The following is a 10,423-nucleotide window of genomic DNA, read 5'->3' on the forward strand; positions in this document are numbered from 1 at the left end:
GAAAACTAGAACTGATCAACACTTTCAGTATAGTGTCAGGTTACAAAACCAATCTACAAAAATCAATAGCCTTTCTATATACCAATAACAAACAATTGGAGAAAGAATACAGAGAAATGCTCCCATTCACAATTGCTGCAAAAAATTAAAATATCTTGGAATAAATCTGACCAAAGACACCAAAGACCTCTACAATGAAAATTTTAAATCTTTAAAGATCAATCAGAGATAATTGTCTAAATAACTTTTTATATGGACTTAAGCCTAATGTCTGAGAAGTGTAATCCCTTGAAGTCTTAAAGAAATATACTGATGGCTTTACTCTTTGGTTATACTTTCCTTTTGGGTGTTTAGGACCATATAGTTGGCCCAAATAAACCAATTTATTTTTACTCTTCAGGTCATTGGAGGATCTATTCCTCAGGAGTAACATGGGCTTGGGGGCGAGCCTCTGGCTCTTTTCTTTTACCAATTCCATCTATATGAGGATAACTCAAAGGTCCTGTTCAACTGTGGGTGGTTTCACTTGGAAGCATGGAGGAAATGTTTCCTCTGAGTTGACCCTCCTCTTTGTAGACTGGACACTTGTTCAAGTCCATCTCGTGGGGTATCCATGATGTCCTCCCTGAACAAGAGGGCAGGTGACTCACCACAGTTACAGGACATGTTGATGAATGTTCCATAGTCTCCGGAACTTAGTTGACTTTGGAGGGCAAGGGGCAAAACCTGTCCTTTAAGTCCCTCTGACCAGATTAGTATAGGCCTCAAACTATGGCTGTTAAACATCCAATAAGTTTAGTTGCTCAGGAATGAAGGTCAGATATCAATAAGTGGGACTTCATTAAAGTAAAATGCTTCTGTACAGCAAAAGAAACAATAAAAAAGTGAAGTGAAAAGCCACAGAATTGGAAAAAATCTTCACCAGTGACACATCTGACAGAGGTTTAACATCCAGAATATATATAGAACTCCAAAAACAAAGAATTGAGAAACCAAATGACCCAATGAAAAGATGGGTTAAAGATCTAAACAGAGTTCTCAAAGGAAGATATAAAGATGGCTAATAAACATTTCAAAAAGTGTTCAACATTGTTAGTAATTAGGGAAATGCAAATTAAAACCACCCTAAGGTATCACCTTACCCCAATAAGACTGGCTAGGATCAAGAGAACAGATCATACCAAATGCTGGTGAGGATGTGGGGAAAGGGGAACACTCATTCACTGCTGGTGGGATTGCAAACTTGTGCAGCCTCTATGGAAAACAGTGTGGTGAATACTTAAAAAAACTAAAAATGATAAAAGTCAGAACAGGGCAATTTTCAAATGTTCATATGAGAGTCCATACTCTGTCTAGAACTTGTAATGATAATCACTCTTGCCTTTACTTCTCTTTCACATCTCCTATTCATGATTCAAGGACTTTCTTTTCCCCCTTAGAGTCAAGAGTTATGCAATTTGGGAATCTTTTAGATAGACCCACTGAAGGGGTACTCCAATTGCCCCACCCTGCGCCCGTGTTCAGCATGTATATTAGCCACTTTTCTGTTGCTGTGATAGAAACACTGATCCAAGCAATTTATAGAAGGAAGAGTTTATTTGAGCTCTCGGTTTCAGGGGAATTATAGTCCATCTTGGCAGGGAGGCATGGTGGCAGATGTGGCTGGAGAAGAGGAGTGGAAGCTAAGCTCGACATCTTCCAGCAGGCACAGGAAACAAGAGCATGACTAGAGATTTGGCAAAGCTTAAGAACTCTCCAAGCCCACCCCCAGTGGCATGCTTCCTCCAGGATAGCCACACCTTCTAAAACTTCCCAAAACAGTGCCACCATCTGGGGACAAAATGTCCAAATATTTCATCACAGCATGGAAGAAGCCAGAGCGGTCTGCATCCCTATTCCCTATTGGCAATTTGGGTACCCCCTTCAGAGGGTGGCATGATAAGAATAGGAGATAGGAGTTGGATAAGCAGTTAGGGTAAAAAGACCCCAAAGAAATGTAGCCAGTTTCTTGACTAAAAGTCAAAATGTCTTTGGGCCTGTTAGCAACACACTCTGTTCCAAAGGCCAAAAATGTCAAAAGTATTTGGGAGTTTGTATCTAATCCTTAAAAGATTTTAGGGTTACCTCTTCAGAGGGGGGAATGTTGGAGGAGAGGGAGTGGGCATGGATTTGATTAAAACACCTTATATGCATGTATGAAATTCTCAATAACGTTTTTGTAAAAGTTACAAAAAAAAGTAGCAGCAGGCTAAAGAAGGTAGATTTTTTTAATGGAAAGTACAGCAGATTACTTTTCCTGTGTATCACGACTTTTATTTCAAAATAAAAAAGAGAAAGTAGTTGAAATCATAGCAGAACTGAAAAACCACAACTTAGAGATTCAGAAATTCTAAAAACTCAAGTGTGAGAAATTCAAGGAAAACTAGACCTAACCACATTATGACAAGAGGGCAAAATTGATCCATGAATTCACAGCTAAATCCACAACTTCTAGTCATCAGAAGACACCAGGAATGGAATATGTGGAAAAGACAAGGCATGAAAACAAAGAGGCAGCCCACAAAAGAGGGATCCAGCTATGAATAATCACCAGTAGATGCAAATTGCAACCAGCACTGGGTTCTTGGCATGCCCACCAGAATGGCTGAAATAAGCTCTACAATGATAGTGAGAACAAGGGGTCAGAACATAGATGTCAGCACCACTCACTGCCTCAGGAAACATATCCGCAGTGTCTGCAGAGTTGAATGAATACTGACTGATGGCTCAGATGTACAACAGAAAAGTACACATAAATCCACCCAACATATGTGCATAAATTGGTCATTTTATAACCCCAAATGAAAGCAAATCAAAAGTCTACTAACAACAGAATTCATGACTTGTGGCATATTCATAGAATGAAATCCTCTGCAGAAATGGAAATTAACTTCATGAAGAAATGTTGGTAAATCTCCAATGTCTATGTTGAATAGAAAAGTCAAAAATATAATTGATTCTAGCTGCATACATTTCAAAGCCTTTCGGTAGCAGTGCTCTTGTACTTACAGTGGTGTCACCTGATGAGGGACACAAGTGGGGCCTCCAGATGGCTGGTTGTGCTTTATTCTTGTTTTGGTTGAAGGCCAGACAACAGAATTTATCCTGTTTAAAGAACTGAGTTGTAAACATGATTGGTGTGGACTTCTGCAAATATTTTATATTTCTTTTTATTTTTTGAAACCTCTGGCATCGTAGCTGGTATTTTGTGATCATACTTCGTATACTATTAATGGCTTTCAGTTTTTGAGCACTTGCTGTATACCAAGCACTAACAGCAGCAGCAGGGGCTTTATTCAAAGCTTTTTCAGTTCATCCTTCAGGATAGAATCGATATGTTCAGTATATGGATTTCATAGATGTGCAAGCTGATGCTTACTGACATTAATTGACTTACTTATGGTCATATAGCTAGAAAACAGCAGAACTTGACTTCCAAAGCACACCTTACTGATTTTAAGGCATTGACTGGAGTCTAGCTCTGTGCCTCCATATTCTTTGGGGCTTTATATAAAGGATGATTTCACAACAGATTACAGTCCCACAGGATGTAGTCATGAAAAGGCAGACAAGTGCTTCCTCCAGGAATGCCGCACATTCTGCTCGTGCCTCTTCTCATCAAGTCTGCAATCTCTGATGGCTGGAGCCCAGGTCTGGGGAGATATCTCTCTGCCTTTCTATCTTGTGCTTACAACTCCTCAACACAGAGAAATTCAGAATGGAAGAAGCACAGGCTTTACTTAGGCTGATAGACCCTTTGGATGACTGAGCAAACTACTTAATTACTCTAAAATCTCACTTTCTGCATTTCTTAAAAAAACATTTCATTTTCCAGAGGAAGAATGAATTTATTCCTGGAAAGGTAGACATAAAATCCATGTGAACTGCCATTCTTTCTTTGTTCCCTGCTGTTAAATTTCTTTGCCAGGCACAGTTACAGAAGCCAATAATTCTAGCCCTTGGTAGGCTGAAGCAGGAGAATCAAGGCTTTGAGGCCAGCTTGGGTTATATAGTAAGTTCAAGACCAGAGTAGGCTATGCAGTAAGACTGTCTTAAAATTTTTATCTTTTAATTCACCTCCTTCTCTTTCCTCATATCTGTTCTTTATCCTTTTCTACTTTATTCCCAGGAAGTTGGTTACCACGAATTGCCTCAGCGACATTCCTTGTAGACTGCTCTTGGGCTTCTCAAGAGGTTAGCAGACAAACATAGGACCCCAGCACAGCCAAGGATGTGTTCCCTAGCTTGCTGCTTGTGGGTTGTCTTTGGAGGTTCATTCCTAGACCTGGACTCAGCTTTGGTCAACAGCCTTCTCACAGTGAGAAGGGATGTCCCTTTCTACTACCTTTCAGGACTTGGGCTTCTCCGCTCTTGTGATTTTTCCTTGCCTGTGTTCATCTTTCTAAATACTTTCCCTCTCTACTCAAATCCCCCAGAATCAAAGTGCCATCTCTTTTTTTTCTATCTAGGATTCTTATTGATAGAACAACCTGAGTACAGACAGCTCTGTCATTTTCTCCCAAATACAACAAGCATCATCTATATGAGATAACGTAGCTGGGTCTGGTGATAAGTTGCTGAAAAAGAAAGATTAGACCGGCGTGGGCTTCATGCTTCAAGTATAGGCAGAAGATGAAATATAAAAATGGACAGAAAAATGTAAAAGAATACCCAGTACACATAATCCTTGAAGCTCCACATATTTATTTTTCCCTCATAAAAACAAGTAGGTTGGGTCCCACTACAAAAGTAAAGGGTTGACAACTAAGGAAGCCTCTGAAAATCTGTTCTTTATAGAATGACCATGAACCTTGCCCCTCAAACTATATATCCCAGAGACTTCATTAGGGGCTTTGTACCATGTTAGAAATGTTATCCCTTTCCCCAAACAAAATCCAAGTTGGCTCCATCTCTTCATCCCACCATAAGCATGATCAGAAGTCAAGAGAACATTGACTGATCTGCTCACAATCATACCATCACCCTCCAACTAAACCAGGACACTTTTCATTTGCTTTCTGGGAATGTGGAGAATCCTTGTAAGCACCTCTCAAGAACAGAGACAAGAGTGCTGGTCCGGTGAGATTCCAGCAAAGGAAGGATCAGGCACAAAGTACACCCTCCAGTTCTGGGTATATGAATGGAGACCCTGTTCTCCTCCGTTCCAGCACCAAACTCTTAACTTCTGCCCAAGCTGGAAACAAGTGATCTGTTTAGGAATGTTGCAGAAAAGATGGCTGGCTAAACTCAAAGGCTTAACAGCTCACGCTCAGAGACAGAATACTCTGAGTGTCCATCAGCCTAGGAGCAGTCATTTATGGGAGTATATTTGTAACGGTACCCCTCCCACACAATCACTGATCCTCAAAAGTCCTGAGGACTCCAGGACCATTCTACCGTTGAGAGGACAGAACAGTGGCTCAGAGACAATAGAGAAAGGGCAACAGATATTTATACAGTAAGCAACAAAGAGCACATTTTAAGTAAAATGTTTCTGGATCCAGTCTGAGTGAGTGGAAAGCCATGCTTCCCTTCATGGGTATCCATTTGGCTCCACACCAACGCAGAAAAAAAATAACTTTGCTTCTAGGAAACAAAATGTGCCTTTGCCTGTCAGAAGTCAGCACTGCCCTATGGGATCTGTATAGTTTCCACAAAAGTTTCAACTGTCAGAGAGAGAAGCTTATGAACAGAGAAAACTACATTTTACCAATTGTGGATCACAGAGAGCCTTGTAAATTCAGTCACAACACTTCAAATCAAAGATCATACGGCTGTACGGTCCAGAGCAAAATGCAAAACCAGGCCACACATTGAGATGCAGCATGTCTCCATCATGGGGTGTGGATACATATTCTTGCTCCTTTCACTTTGGAACCAGGCCTAGGAAAACAGCAAGCGCCCATATGTTCCAGGCCCAGTGTTGACACTTGCATATGTAATGCAGCCTGGCACCTCTGTACTTCAGTGGCCGATATGTGAACACCCCTTTACCACATGCTACAGTTTAAATGCTGTGTCCCCTCAAAACTCATATTTTGAAATCCTGACTCCCCCAGCTGATAGTATTTGGAGGCAGGACCTTCTAAGTGGGAAGGTCATAAATGAGATTACTATTTCTACAAAATGGACCACCAGAGTGTTGTTATGTTCTGGCCACTATGCTAGAACACTGTAAAAAGACATCATCTAAGAGCTAGGAAGTGAGCCCTCACCAGGAATTCCAGACTTGTGTGAAACACATTTCTGTTGTTCATAAGCCACTCAGTCTGTGGTGTTTTGTTACAGCTACCAAGCTAATTCATTATGTAAGCGATATGCTCTTTGCTGAACCACATCTTTCTCATTGGTAACCGTGTACTATAATACAAGGATTCATTGAGATGAAGTGGTGGGAAAGTTCTGGCGCATAGTAAACATTCTCTAAGGTCTACCTATTTTTGTGGGTACTAACTGTAGAACTTTTGCAAAAAGCAAAGAGATTATTACTATTATGTGAATAAAACAGTGGGATTCAAAGTAAGAATGTATATGATCAGGATGCCATTACCAGTAAATAACAGAAATATGATTCTCCTGGACTTGCCACTTTCGTTTTTAAAAAAAATTCTTTTTTTTTAAAAAAGAGTATCACAAACACATGGGTTTCAGGAGGACATTGTAATAGCACGCATCCTAGTACTTTGCTCCTATTGGTCTTGTATATCTCCATGCTCATTCTGACCCCCTTCCTTAGATCATGGTTATGCAATCCTTCCCATGGTCTGTGCGTCTGAAGTTCCTACTATGACCTGAGTCAGATCTGTCCACCTGAGTCAAAGCCCCAAGGGCCCTATCTGAGATGCATTTTGCACACTCCTCTCACACTTCTAGTTACTTTTGTTCTTTATCTCAGTGAATCTCAAAATGGAATTACACCTAAATCCTAATACTGGGAGAGAAAGATGCAGGGGCTTACCTGCTGTCTAACTCTTTAAATATTTTTTCATTTATTTACTTTTATTTTACATGTATGAGTGTTTTTCCTGCATGTAGGTAAGTGCACCTGTGTCATACAAAGCCCAAGGAGGCCAGAAAAGGGCATGGGATCTCATGGAACTGGAGTTAATGATGGTTGTTAGCTGCCATGTGGGTGCTGGGAACCAAACCCAGTCCTCTGCAAGAGCAGCAAGTGCTTGTAACTGCTGAGCTCTCTCTCCAGCCCCAGATACCTAACTCTTAAAGGTAGTAGTTAAATCTTTGATAAGAGAACTTTAGGAATACATTGGAATATATGAACCCCATTCTGAATAAATAAGCTCAGCAAGTTCACAAGCAATCTTCTTGAAGGTTCCTGGCACCTCTATGTTCAACTTATAGATTTCAGAGGAGGAATTCCTCTTGTGAGAAATATTCTTAAACCTCACCGGAGGACCCTAAAGTTTTGCTTAGACTGGAACATAGTTTACCTTCTGTGGAAGGAGGGGAAACTCCTTGAAGAGGCAAAGAGAAGAGATGTGCTTGGAGGAACCACTCATCTTTTGAGGAAACCTGGGAGTCTGATGGTCTTTCTGGCTGAGGTAGCTTAAGGGTACAAGTACCTGTTCCAATTCAACTCTGAGGTGAGTAATGAGCGTTTTAGCAGACACTGGACACTGCAGGGTGCAAGCAGATGCTCACTGTATTAGTCAGCTTTTCAATGCTGAGATAAAACATCAAAGCAAAACAAGAGATAATGGGTTTGCTTTGGTTCATAGTTTCAGAGATTTTACACTATCATAGCAGAGAGGGTGAGGCAGGGCAAAGAAGTTCACGTCATTGCCAGGTACACAGAGAGAATGCCAGTGGTAGTGAGCATTTGCCTTTGCTTTTTTATATTCCATAAAGAACCCTAGCCTGTGAGATGATGCCACACACATCCAGAGGCTATCTTCCCTTCTTAGTTAATCTATCAGGAAATGTTCTCATAGTCGCATCAAAAGGTATGTTTTATGAATCTCCTAGATGCTTCTCAATCCTACCATGTTAATAAGAATAACATCAAAGCCACCCCTTGTCAACATGACTGTCATATATGTCTTTTAAAACCATAACATTCCACTCTTGCATCCCCCAAATGCTATTGTACATCTCATGATGCAGCATGCATTAAATCATTTCCAGGGGGCCCTATAGTCTTAACAGTTCCAACATTGTTCAAAATCCCATTTAGTTTCCTCTGAGATAAAAGACAAACGTATATGTCAAGCCCTGTAGAGTCAAAAACAAGTAACATATTTCCAAAATCCAGTGGCATAACACACACAGTCTCATTCCAAAGGTAACATACTCTGACTGTGTCTGTGTGAGGATGTTTCTATAGGGAATTAACTAAGGGAGAAGATATGCCCGGAATATGAGTGATATCAGTCCATTGACTAGATATATGCATTTAATACAAGAGGAAGAAAGAAACAGTCAACCAGCATAGACATTCTGAACAGAGTGTAGGTGGGACCAAAGTAAGACCCAAACCTAGCAGAGGAAACATTAAAAGCTGTAGCTCCAACACTGACTTCCGCAGCACACTGTGATGTGATGTGAGCCTCAAGTATTTAAGGCAGCCCTGCCCATATGATATGGCCTTGCAGTTTGCATCCTACCTGGCCTTCCTCTTGTGCAGGCTAGCTAGATCACTTCCTGAAGCTTTCCTCAGCAGATGTTCCACATTCCTGGCATCTCTAATTTCCTTGAGGCTCCATCGACTCTTTTACCTCAACCTTCACATATTGCCCTCTGGGGGTTGCCCTGCAGGAATCCAGATATGCTATGCATTGCTTGCCTCCCAGGATTTCCTTTGAAATCTGGTTGTTAACCTAATAAGCTCAAAACTCTTGCATTCTGCATGCATACCAAATTAACATCAAGTAGATAACACCACCTAGGTTGAGTGTAGTTACACTCCCTTATCCACAGCTGCAATGACTTTGGAGTGGCCTGTTGCTGAACACTGGGAAATACTGTTTCTGGGTAGCTCCATGCATGCAGGGCTCCTCCCGGACTCTGTTTTACAAAACAAAATCTTTCAAATGAGTTAAAGCCTTTACACCATGGAGCCTATGATTAGTGGACTCCAGCCAGTTCCTGAGATGCCCTCATGTGTCTTTCCCATTGTGCCTGTGCAAAGTCTTTCGTATCTTTTAATGACCTCGATTTCATCAGCAGCCATACTCCCCTTGGGCTTCTGAACAAACTTCAAGTGTGTGTGTGCATGCATGCATGCGTGCGTGCGTGCATGCATGTGTGTGTGCACCATGACACATACATGGAGGCCAGAGAACAACTGAGGGAGGGAGTTGGTTCTCTCTTTCCACATGTGCATTCTGGGGATGTAACTCAAGTCATCAGGCTTAATGGAAGGCACCTTTACTCACTGAGCCATCTCACCCATCCTCAAACCCTATTCCTCTGCTTTTTGATCACAATGAAAACCAGTCAATGCTCATGTGACAGCCTTGAAGTCTCTTCCATCATATAAATTAATCAGTTTTAAATTCAGCTTTGGTTCAAGGATAAAATGCAGACAATTCTTCACCAACATATAACATAAATAACATCCTGTCCCATTCCATATAGCCTTCGTTTCATTTCTATCTGAAACTTCATGAGCAGTCCTAACTTCTTGCAGTCCTATTGACCTTCTGGTCTTTGGAAGTCCCACCAGAAACATTCACTAAGTTCTTTTCCCATCATTCTAGGAGTTCTCTAGCCTGCATCTTCAGGCTTTTCAAAATTACTCCCAAAAGTCAGTTCACAAGGCTTCTGAATCATATGATCAGATTCAGTCACAACAATGACCCTAAAGGGGAAAAATTCATAATCATGAATTTAACGTTACTTTTGCATGCGTGTCTGCTAAAGGCTTGCAAAATCCTGCCTGTTAAAGAATGTTCTAATGTCTGATGTAAATACCTGTTTCTGTAAACATGCTTGGCCCCCTGACCACAAAGGAGTCTCTTCTGGAGCTCTTGGGACACATAGGCATCTCTGCTGGTGGTCATGCAGGCAGCAATATGACTTCACCAATGCTGTAGCAGTCGGGAAATGATGTGAGGGAAACCTACCAAAACTGTAAGGAACTTGGACTTGGGACCTAGAACTTGAGTGTTAGTAATTCACCTGGTTTTGCCAGTGTAAATAAAATTTTCCTGATTTCTCCAAGTGAGTCTCTCAGGTGTTTTCTCTGTGGGTGATGGGTCCCATGCCTGTTTCCTGTAATCACTTCTTTTTTTAACTTTAAAAAAATTATTATTTTTATTTTATGCGTATGTGTGTATTGCCTGCACGTAGGTAAGTGCACCTGTGTCGTGCAATGCCCATGGAGGTCAGAAGAGGCTGTCAGATCCCCTGGGACTGGAGTTACAGA

The sequence above is a fragment of the Nannospalax galili genome, unplaced genomic scaffold (assembly GCF_000622305.1).
Source record: "Nannospalax galili isolate Female #2095 unplaced genomic scaffold, S.galili_v1.0 scaffold409, whole genome shotgun sequence".
NCBI lineage: Eukaryota > Metazoa > Chordata > Mammalia > Rodentia > Spalacidae > Nannospalax > Nannospalax galili.